This window comes from Jaculus jaculus, chromosome 1 (genome assembly GCF_020740685.1).
Source record: "Jaculus jaculus isolate mJacJac1 chromosome 1, mJacJac1.mat.Y.cur, whole genome shotgun sequence".
Classification (NCBI taxonomy): Eukaryota; Metazoa; Chordata; class Mammalia; order Rodentia; family Dipodidae; genus Jaculus; species Jaculus jaculus.
Window position 1 is genome coordinate 327,617,129 of NC_059102.1, and position 9,694 is coordinate 327,626,822.

At 41.2% G+C, this 9,694-nt stretch overlaps 1 pseudogene; it reads right to left on the minus strand.

The window, feature by feature from the left end:
- Positions 1-1,326: 1,326 nt before the first annotated feature.
- LOC101600027 lies at positions 1,327-9,032 on the minus strand (annotated as a pseudogene).
- Positions 9,033-9,694: the final 662 nt, after the last annotated feature.

The following is a 9,694-nucleotide window of genomic DNA, read 5'->3' on the forward strand; positions in this document are numbered from 1 at the left end:
ACCATCTTGTAATTTTCCAACAACACTGTCGTTACCTATGCGATGAGGACAAACTCATAAGCCAATGTGTCTAACAGCTCTATTCACAAGAGCAGAGAGCGGACGTAATCCGACCATCCATCCACAGGTGAATGAATAAACAAAGCGTAGCGCATGCACGCAGCCTTAGGAAGGAAAAATGCTGGTGTTTTCTATCACATAGATGAACCCCCGAGGCAAGATTCTAAGAGAAATAAGCCATTTGCAAAAAGACAGATGCTGTGTGACTCCCCCTGTGTGAGATAGCTAGAATAGGAAGCTTCATAGTGCCGGCAAGCAGAATGGTGGCTATCAAGGACCAGGGCGACAGAAGGGCTGGAGTTTCAGGAAAGAGTAATGGGGACTTATTAATGAGCACAGAAACTCTGTTTAGGAAGGTGAAGGAGTTCTGGAGATGGGAACGGCTGGACAGCAAAGTGAATGTCCTTAATGCCACTGACCTATGACTTAAAAATGGAGAGATGGGTAAAGCTGGACTGAAGAAGCAGCTTGGTGGTAGAGGCCTGACCTGCTTGTGCCCACCTCTGGGTTTGAAACTCAGCATCTTCCCCATGCCCACAAAAGGGTAAAATTTATGTTGGATATATATATATATATATATATATATATATATATATATATATACACACACACATACATATATATACACACATATATATATATATGATAAAAATAATTTATAACATACTTGTGATACAGAAAATATTTAAACAAATCACACAACTGTGCCCCTTGTCCTTCACAAATACGGTTAAGCAGATGAAGACAGTAACACATTCAGGAGAGATAAAGTGGCTTGTCTCCCAGCGAGTGAGGGGAGCTCACAGTGACTGTTCTCTGAGAATTGTCAGCACTACTGGAGAAACACAGGAGACCACAATGTAGACACTTCTTTTTTTATATATACGGATTTTTAAATTTTTTTTTTGTTCATTTTTATTTATTTGAGAGTGGCAGAGAGAGAGGCCGATAGCGAGTGAGAGAGAGAATGGGCGCGCCAGGGCCTCCAGCCACTGCAAACGAACTCCAGACGCGTGTGCCCCTTGTGCATCTGGCTAACGTGGGACCTGGGGAACCAAGCCTTGAACCGGGGTCCTTAGGTTTCATAGTCATGCACTTAACTGCTAAGCCATCTCTCCAGCCCCAGACACTTCCTTTATCGAAGACAATGCCTAACATTGAGTGGTTCTCCTATTCCAGATAAGCCCGACTGGACTTTGTCCCTCTGGTGTTTTTGGAGAACTTCTGCTTCATATGTGGGCAACGAAAGCTCCTCTTGTGACAGCATCACTTGCAGGTCTTGCTGAGACTAGAGAAGCCTACGCCCACACAGTCATCAGTACTTTGTCCCCACCCTTGAGTTTTTCTACCACACGGCTGGCTTTCTATTTGAAACATAATCTGGAAAAGGCTCTTCAAATGCCATAGAAACTCTATTGTGTAGGGAGAGAGTGGTCCTAAGAGGATTTTGGAAACATCCTGCTGTCCCAGGGTCATGAGCAGCACAGCTGGACTTTGATTGGTCAAGTGCCCACCTCCAGCCCTGTAGATTTCTTCGAGCAGCAGCCGGGCACCATTCCTGCCCAGGTCCTCAGGAAGCACTGCTGCTCCCTGGCCCTGTGGGCTGGAGGCCAGCTCAGCACTAAGGAAGGTAGGTGCCTTTGGCGGTCTCAGCAACAAGCGAAAGCCCAAGGCCAGGAGACTTTCCAGAGCTGATGCCTTTTATGAGGTCTGTGTAGATATGGATATCTGGAATGAACTTGCTGAGAAGACTCCTTGCAGAATCCATGATCCAGAAGATGGTGGCGTAGGTACCAAGCCAAAGCAGCCTAGGGGGGAAAAAGACCCAAAAAAATTCAGCAAAATACACACTTTTATTAAAAAGTGAGGTGTATAAAAAATTGAAATGGCAGCGGAGAAGTAGGAGAGATCCAGAGCATCCAGAGCCTGCACAGGCAGGCAGAAGTGGCCCCAGAAGGTCTCCTGACCACAGTGGCGGTGCACCAGAAAGCCGCCAAGCTTGATTCGAGCCACAGGAAAAGCCAGGTGCAGGGAGCTTCTACTCACACTGGAGCACTCCGCAAACTCTAGAAACGTGAAGGGAGAGCAGCAGTGAGCAAAGGAGGAGCAGATCACAAGGTAGAAGAACACGTGGAACAGCGAGAGAACTAGAGCAGTATTGGCTCCCTCCCCTCCCCCACCACCTGAACCCAGCTCCAGTGAACAGAGCAGCGGCCCGGGACCCGGCCACGCCAACTTGAGCCAACAGTGGGACCCAAACAGGAGCAGAGTTCGGCAGCAACATCAGTGGCTCTGGCACCGGCAACAGTGCCCCCAGCAGCAGCAGATCCAGTAGTGGCAGCTTCAGAAGCAGCAGCAGCTTCAGAGGCAACAGTGGCAGATCCAGCAGCAGCAGCTTCAGCAGCAGCAGCAACAGACCCAGCAGCGGCAGCATTAGCAGCAGTAGTGACAGATCCAGCAGCGGCACCTTCAGCAGCAGCAGTAGCGGTTCCAGCAGTGGGGGTGCCTAATTGCAGGGCTACAGTTTCCAGGCTCAGTTTGCCCCACAGGAAAAGCCAGTGCCCAGCTCCAGAAATCAGAACAGCAGCCCAACGACCCAGCCAGCAATTTGACTGAGACCAAAATCATCCAAGATAACTAGGATTGCACCAGGGAAGGGTCTCACTTGGTCACAAGCTGACTTGGATCCCTCAACAGACCGGAAATATTAACCTCTTTGTTGATAGAGGATCTGGTTGTTATAATAACTACTCTTGCATAAGTACTTGGTGCTGTTTTTGATTGAATGTGTACAGTGTTTAGTTAAATTTTAGAATCTACCTATATTTTATTCCACTCAGCCTACTTGAATACTCCCATAGCAGGAAAACTCAACCCCTAGGAACACCTTTGTAGATACTCTTGAGAGTCTTAATAGCCACACCTAACACCTTAAGCTCCTACCCTGAAAATATATTACATCAAATCAATTGATACAGCTAAGAATACCCAGCTAGCAAGAAAATCCAAGCATTAACTTAATCCAAGATGCAAAAATCTATACATAATAACACAAGAAACACTAAAAAGCAAGACAATATAAATCCACCTAAAAGTATTAATGCATCAGAGATGACCTCCAGTGAGAACAAGTTAGAGGAAATGCCTGAGAAAGATTTCAAAAGAATGATTGTAAATATGTTCAAAGAAGTCAAAGATCAAATAAAAGGAATCAAAGAGGAAATGAAAGAAGATGCAGGACACCAATTTAATGAAATAAAGAAGGCAATACAAGACATAAATAAGGAAATAGAAATAATAAAGAAAAACCAGTCAGAATTACTAGCAATGAAGAACACAGTTAATGAAATAAAAAACTCTGTAGAAAATCTCACCAGTAAATGGATGAAGGAGAGGACAGAATATCTAAGCTAGATGACCAGGTGGCAGATCTAATACAGGCCAACAAAGAGAAAGACAAACTAATAGAAAAGTATGAGTGGGAATTTCAAGATATTCGGGACACTATGAAAAGATCAAATATAAGAATTCAGGGCGTAGTAGAAGGAGAAGAATTCCACTCCAAAGGCATAGTAGGCATCCTCAACAAAATCATAGAAGAAAACTTCCCCCAAATTGGGAAAGAGGTGCCAATGAAGATACTGGAAGCCTTTAGAACCCCAGCCAGACAAAACCTGGAAAGAACCTCTCCTCGCCATATTATAATCAAACTACGAAACACACAAACCAAAGAAAAAATATTGAAAGCAGTCATAGAGAAAAATAAAATTACCTACAAAGGCAAGCCCATCAGGATTACAGCAGATTATTCAACACAAACTTTGAAAGCCAAAAGAGCTTGGAGTGATATATTCCAAGTTCTGAAAGATAACAACTGTCAACCAAGGTTAATTTATCCTACAAAGCTATCCATTCAAATAGACGAAGAAATAAGGACATTCCCTGACAAAAGCAGGTTAAAGGAGTAGTTGAAGACAAAACAAGCTCTACAGAAAATACTTGATAGAATCCTCCATGCTAAAAAAAAGGAAAAGCACACATATAAGGGACCTGGAAAAAACAAGCAATACTCAAATGCTAGTTAACACAAGAGAGTAAAGGTAGAACCGGTACCACACACACACAAAAAAAATGGCAAACATAAATACACAGCTTTCAATAATATCTTTTAATATCAACAGCCTCAATGCCCCAACCAAAAGACATAGGTTTGCAGACTGGGTTACAAAGCAGGATCCTACAATTTGTTGTCTCCAAGAAACTCACCTTTCTACAAAGGATAGACATTATCTTAGGGTGAAAGGTTGGAAAACGGTGTTTCAAGCAAATGGGCCTAGAAAACAAGCAGGGATGGCTATCCTAATATCTGACAAGGTAGACTTCAGTCCAACGTTAGTCAAGAAAGACAAGGAAGGTCACTTTATGTTGATTAAGGGCACACTCCAACAGGAGGACATTACAATCCTAAACATATATGCACCTAACATGGGGGCTCCCAAATTCATCAAACAAGCACTATTAGAACTAAGGTCACAGATAACATCAAACACAGTGGTGGTGGGTGACTTTAACACCCCACTGTCATTAATTGACAGGTCATCCCAGGAAAAAATAAACAGAGAGGCATCTGGACTAAATGAGGTCATAGAAGGAATGGACCTAACAGATATATACAGGACATTTCATCCAAAGGCTGCAGAATATACATTCTTTTCAGCAGTACATGGAACATTCTCTAAAATAAACCATATATTAGGACACAAAGCAAGTCTTAACAAATTCATGAAAATTGAAATAATTCCTTGCATTCTATCTGACCACAATGGAATTAAACTACAAATTAGTATCAAGAAAGGCTATAGAGCATACAGAAAATCATGGAAACGAAACAATACACTACTAAATGATGAGTGGGTCAATGAAGAAATCAAAAATTTATAGAGTCAAACAATAATGAGAACACAACATACCAAAATCTCTGGGACACAATGAAGGCATTTCTAAGAGGTAAGTTTATAGCCTTAAGTGCCTATATTAAGAAATTAGAAAGGTTGCAAGTAAATGACCTAATGCTTCACCTTAAAGCCTTGGAAAAAGAAGAACCAGGCAAACCAAAAATCCGTAGATGGGAAGAAATAATAAAGATTAGGGCAGAAATTAATGAAATACAAACAAACAAAAAAAAAACAATCCAAAGAGTTAATGAAACAAAGACTTGGTTCTTTGAAAGGATAAACAAGATTGACAAACCCTTAGCAAATCTGACCAAAAGAAAGAGAGAAGAGACACAAATTAATAAAATCAGAGATGAAAAAGGTAACATCACAAGAGATTCCAGAGAAATTCAAAAAATCATAGGGACATAGGAACATATACTCCACAAAGGATGAAAATCTAAAAGAAATGGATGATTTCCTTGATTTATATGACTTACCTAAATTAAATCAAGATGAGATTAATCACTTAAGTAGACTCATAACAAACATGGAGATCCAAACAGTTATCAATAATCTCCCAACTAAAAAAAGCCCAGGCACAGATAGATTCACTGCTGAATTTTACCAGACCTTCAAGAAAGAGCTAACACCATTGCTTCTTAAGCTTTTCCAGGAAATAGAAAAAGAAGGAATTCTACCAAACTCTTTCTATGAAGCCAGCATCACCCTGATACCAAAACCAGGCAAAGATAGAACAAAAAAAGAAAATTACAGACCAATCTCCCTCATGAACATAGATGCAAAAATTCTCAACAAAATATTGGCAAACAGAATCCAAGAATGTATCAAAAAGATCATTCACCCTGACCAAGTAGTCTTTATCCCAGAGATGCAGGGATTGTTCAATATACGCAAATCTATAAATGTAATACATTATATAAATGGGTTGAAAGACAAAAATCACATGATCATCTCATTAGACACAGAGGAAGCATTCGACAAAATCCAACATCCCTTCATGATAAAAGTCCTACAGAGACTGAGAATAGAAGGGACATATCTCAATATAATAAAGGCTATTTATGACAAACCTATAGCCAACATATTACTAAATGGGGAAAAACTGGAAGCTTTTCCACTAAAATCAGGAACCAGACAAGGGTGTCCACTATCCCCACTTTTATTTAATATAGTACTGGAAGTCTTAGCCATAACAATAAGGCAAGAGACACACATAAAAGGGATACAAATTGGGAAGGAAGAGATCAAGTTACCATTATTTGCAGATGACATGATTCTATACATAAAGGACCCTAAAGATCTACTAGCAAACTGTTAGAGCTGATAAAAGCCTACAGCAATGTAGCAGGATACAAAATAAATACACAGAAATCAGTAGCCTTCATATATGCTAACAACAAACACACAGAGGATGAACTCAGAGAATCACTCCCATTCACAATTGCATCAAAAAAATAATAATAAAATAAAGTACCTTGGAATAAACCTAACCAAGGAAGTAAAGTATCTCTACAATGAGAACTTTAAAACACTCAAGCGAGAAATTGCAGAAGACACTAGAAAGTGGAGAAACATCCCTTGTTCCTGGATTGGAAGAACAATATTGTGAAAATGGCAATCTTACCAAAAGCAATCTACACATTTAATGCAATCCCTATCAAAATTCCAAAGGCATTCTTCATGGAAATAGAAAAAAAAAATCCAAAAATTTATTTGGAATCACAAAAACCTCAAATATCTAAAATAATACTGAGCAACAAAAATAAGGCTGGTGGTATCACCATACCTGATTTTAACCTATACTACAGAGCCATAGTAACAAAAACAGCATGGTACTGGCACAAAAACAGACATGTAAATCAGTGGAACAGAATAGAGGACCCAGATGTATGTCCAGGCAGCTATAGCCACCTGATATTTGATAAAAATGCCAAAAATACTCATTGGAGAAAAGACAGCCTCTTCAGCAAATGAGAAAGTTGGGGAAACTGGATATATATCTGTAGGATGAAAATAGATTCTTCTCTCTGTCCATGCACAAGAATTAAGTCCAAATGGATTAAAGACCTTAACATCAGACCGGAAACTTTGAAACTGCTAGAGGAAAAAGAAGGGGAAACCTTTCAACATATTGGTCTTGGCAAAGACTTTCTGAATACAACCCAATTGCTCAGGCAATAAAACCACAGATTAATCACTGCGACCTCATGAAATTACAAAGATTTTGCACTGCAAAGGACACAGTGAAAACAGCAAAGAGGCAACCTATAGAATGGGAAAAAATCTTCGCCAGCTATATATCTGATAGAAGATTAATATCTAGGATATACAAAGAACTCAATAAGTTAAATAATAAGGAATCAAACAAGCCAATCAAAAATGGGCTATGGAGCCAAATAGAGCATTCTCAAAGGAAGAAATACAAATGGCATATAAGCATCTAAAAAAATGATCTACTTCACTAGTCATTAGGGAAATGCAGATTAAAACTACATTGAGATTCCATCTCACTCCTGTCAGATTGGCCACCATCATGAAAACAAATGATCATAAATGTTGGCGGGGATGTGGAAAAAAAGGAACCCTTCTACACTGTTGATGGGAATGAAATCTGGTCCAGCCATTGTGGAAATCAGTGTGGAGGTTCCTAAAACAGCTAAAGATTGATCTACCATATGACCCAGGCATAGCACTCCTAGGCATATATCCTAAGGACTCATCTCATTTCCTTAGAAGTATGTGCTCAGCCATGTTTATTGCTGCTCAATTTATAATAGCTGGGAAATGGAACCAGCCTAGATATCCCTCAACTGATGAGTTGATAATGAAGATGTGGCACATTTATACAATGGAGTTCTACTAAGTGGTAAAGAAAAATGAAGTTATGAAATTTGCAGAAAAATGGACGGATCTGGACAGGATTATACTAAGTGAGGTAACCCAGGCCCAGAAAGCCAAGCGCCACATGTTCTCCCTCATATGTGGATCCTAGCTACAGATGATTGAGCTTCTGCGTGAGAAGGAAAATACTTAGTAGCAGAGGCCAGTAAGTTAAAAAGGAGATATAAAGGGAAGAGAAAGGAAGGGAGGAGGGTACTTAATAGGTTGGTATTTATATATGTAACTACAATGATTGAGATGGGGAGGTAATATGATAGAGAATGGAATTTCAAAGGGGAAATTGCGGGGGGCGGAGGGAGTGTATTACCATGGGATATTTTTTATAATCATGGAAAATGTTAGTAAAAATTGTGAAAACAAAACAACAAAAAAGAATCCACAATCCGATTTGCCACCTGAGGCGATGCATGAACAGAGGACGCCATTCCTGGGATGTGCCTGATTCTCCCTGGGTCAGTGAGCTGGACAGGCTTCGGCACCTTCCTCACAGGACACGAGAAAAGCATGTCACATCTGCCTCCTGGAGGCATTCCCTGTTGCAAAATCTTTAGCTCAAATGATTCTCCATTAATCCCCTAATGTTTCCATAGAGGTAGTGTGGTTGCCTTAGGAATATCAGCTGAAGGATCAACTGGGTCACTGGTCACTCCTTTTTATTTTTTAATTTTTATTAACATTTTCCATGATTATAAAATATATCCCATGGTAATTCCCTCCCTCCCCAGTCGCAGGACTATTTTTAAAGAGTGCCTCATGAATGGTGCCAGGCAAAGAAGGGCCTCCGGGTAATATCCAATGTTACGAAGAATACTGCAGTCATGTTCGAAAGACCCACCATACAGGGGGCCGGGCCGGTAATATAAGGTCGTTCCTGTTTGGTTTATTTCAGTTCGTGAACCATTAGTTATTTTGTCCAGAAGCGTTTATGAAGCTAGCTTCAAAGTCTCGAAGGCCCAGGTTGTCTCTGGCCCGGATCTTCCAGATCTTGACCGGGCATCCGCTCAGGGTGGAGAGGACCAGTCTCTGGCGCAAGAAGTTGCCCCCAGAGTAGCTGAGGCAGCGCGCCCGCCAGCCGGGCACCGGGATTGCAAGTCCAGCCACGGGGGCGTCCATGTGGTTTGGAGCAGGAAAACAGAGAGACTAGACACTGGGTCAGAGGGGAGCGAGGCAGGGCCGCCTCTCCACCTGCCTGGGTGGGTGGGGGGCTTGAATATATTTTTATCACAATAAAGATAGATGCATAGACAGACAAGCAAATGATTAATCAATGATGTGCGTGGAAAGTAGATGTTATATGATAGACAGTCATAGATGATAGATTATGGTAGATAGGATGATAATTGATAGATACATAGATGATAGTAGATGAATGGATAGATAGGTGATAGGAGATAGATAGATAGATAGATAGATAGATAGATAGATAGATAGATGGAATCACACCCACGTGCCTCTATTAGATGTCTCCCAGTGGTCTCTCTAGGCTTGGCTCTGTGACTGCTCACCTGCGACAGTGTGATCAGCTCAGCACACATCCCCTGGAGCAAAAGTGGCAGCAGGGCTCAAGGGACCAGCTCCTGTTTTCAGCGTGCAGGGGCTCTTGACTCTGTCTGGGAAGCTGAGTGCCTGGCTACCTAGTAAAGAGACCTGGAAGCTGGAGCAGAAGCGAGGAACATTGTCTCCGCAAGGCTAATTAACCAAATGCGTTTTCCTCCACCGTGTCTGTGTTTCGCGTTAGTTTTTTTTCTACTACAAAGAGGTTATTAAAGCTAATT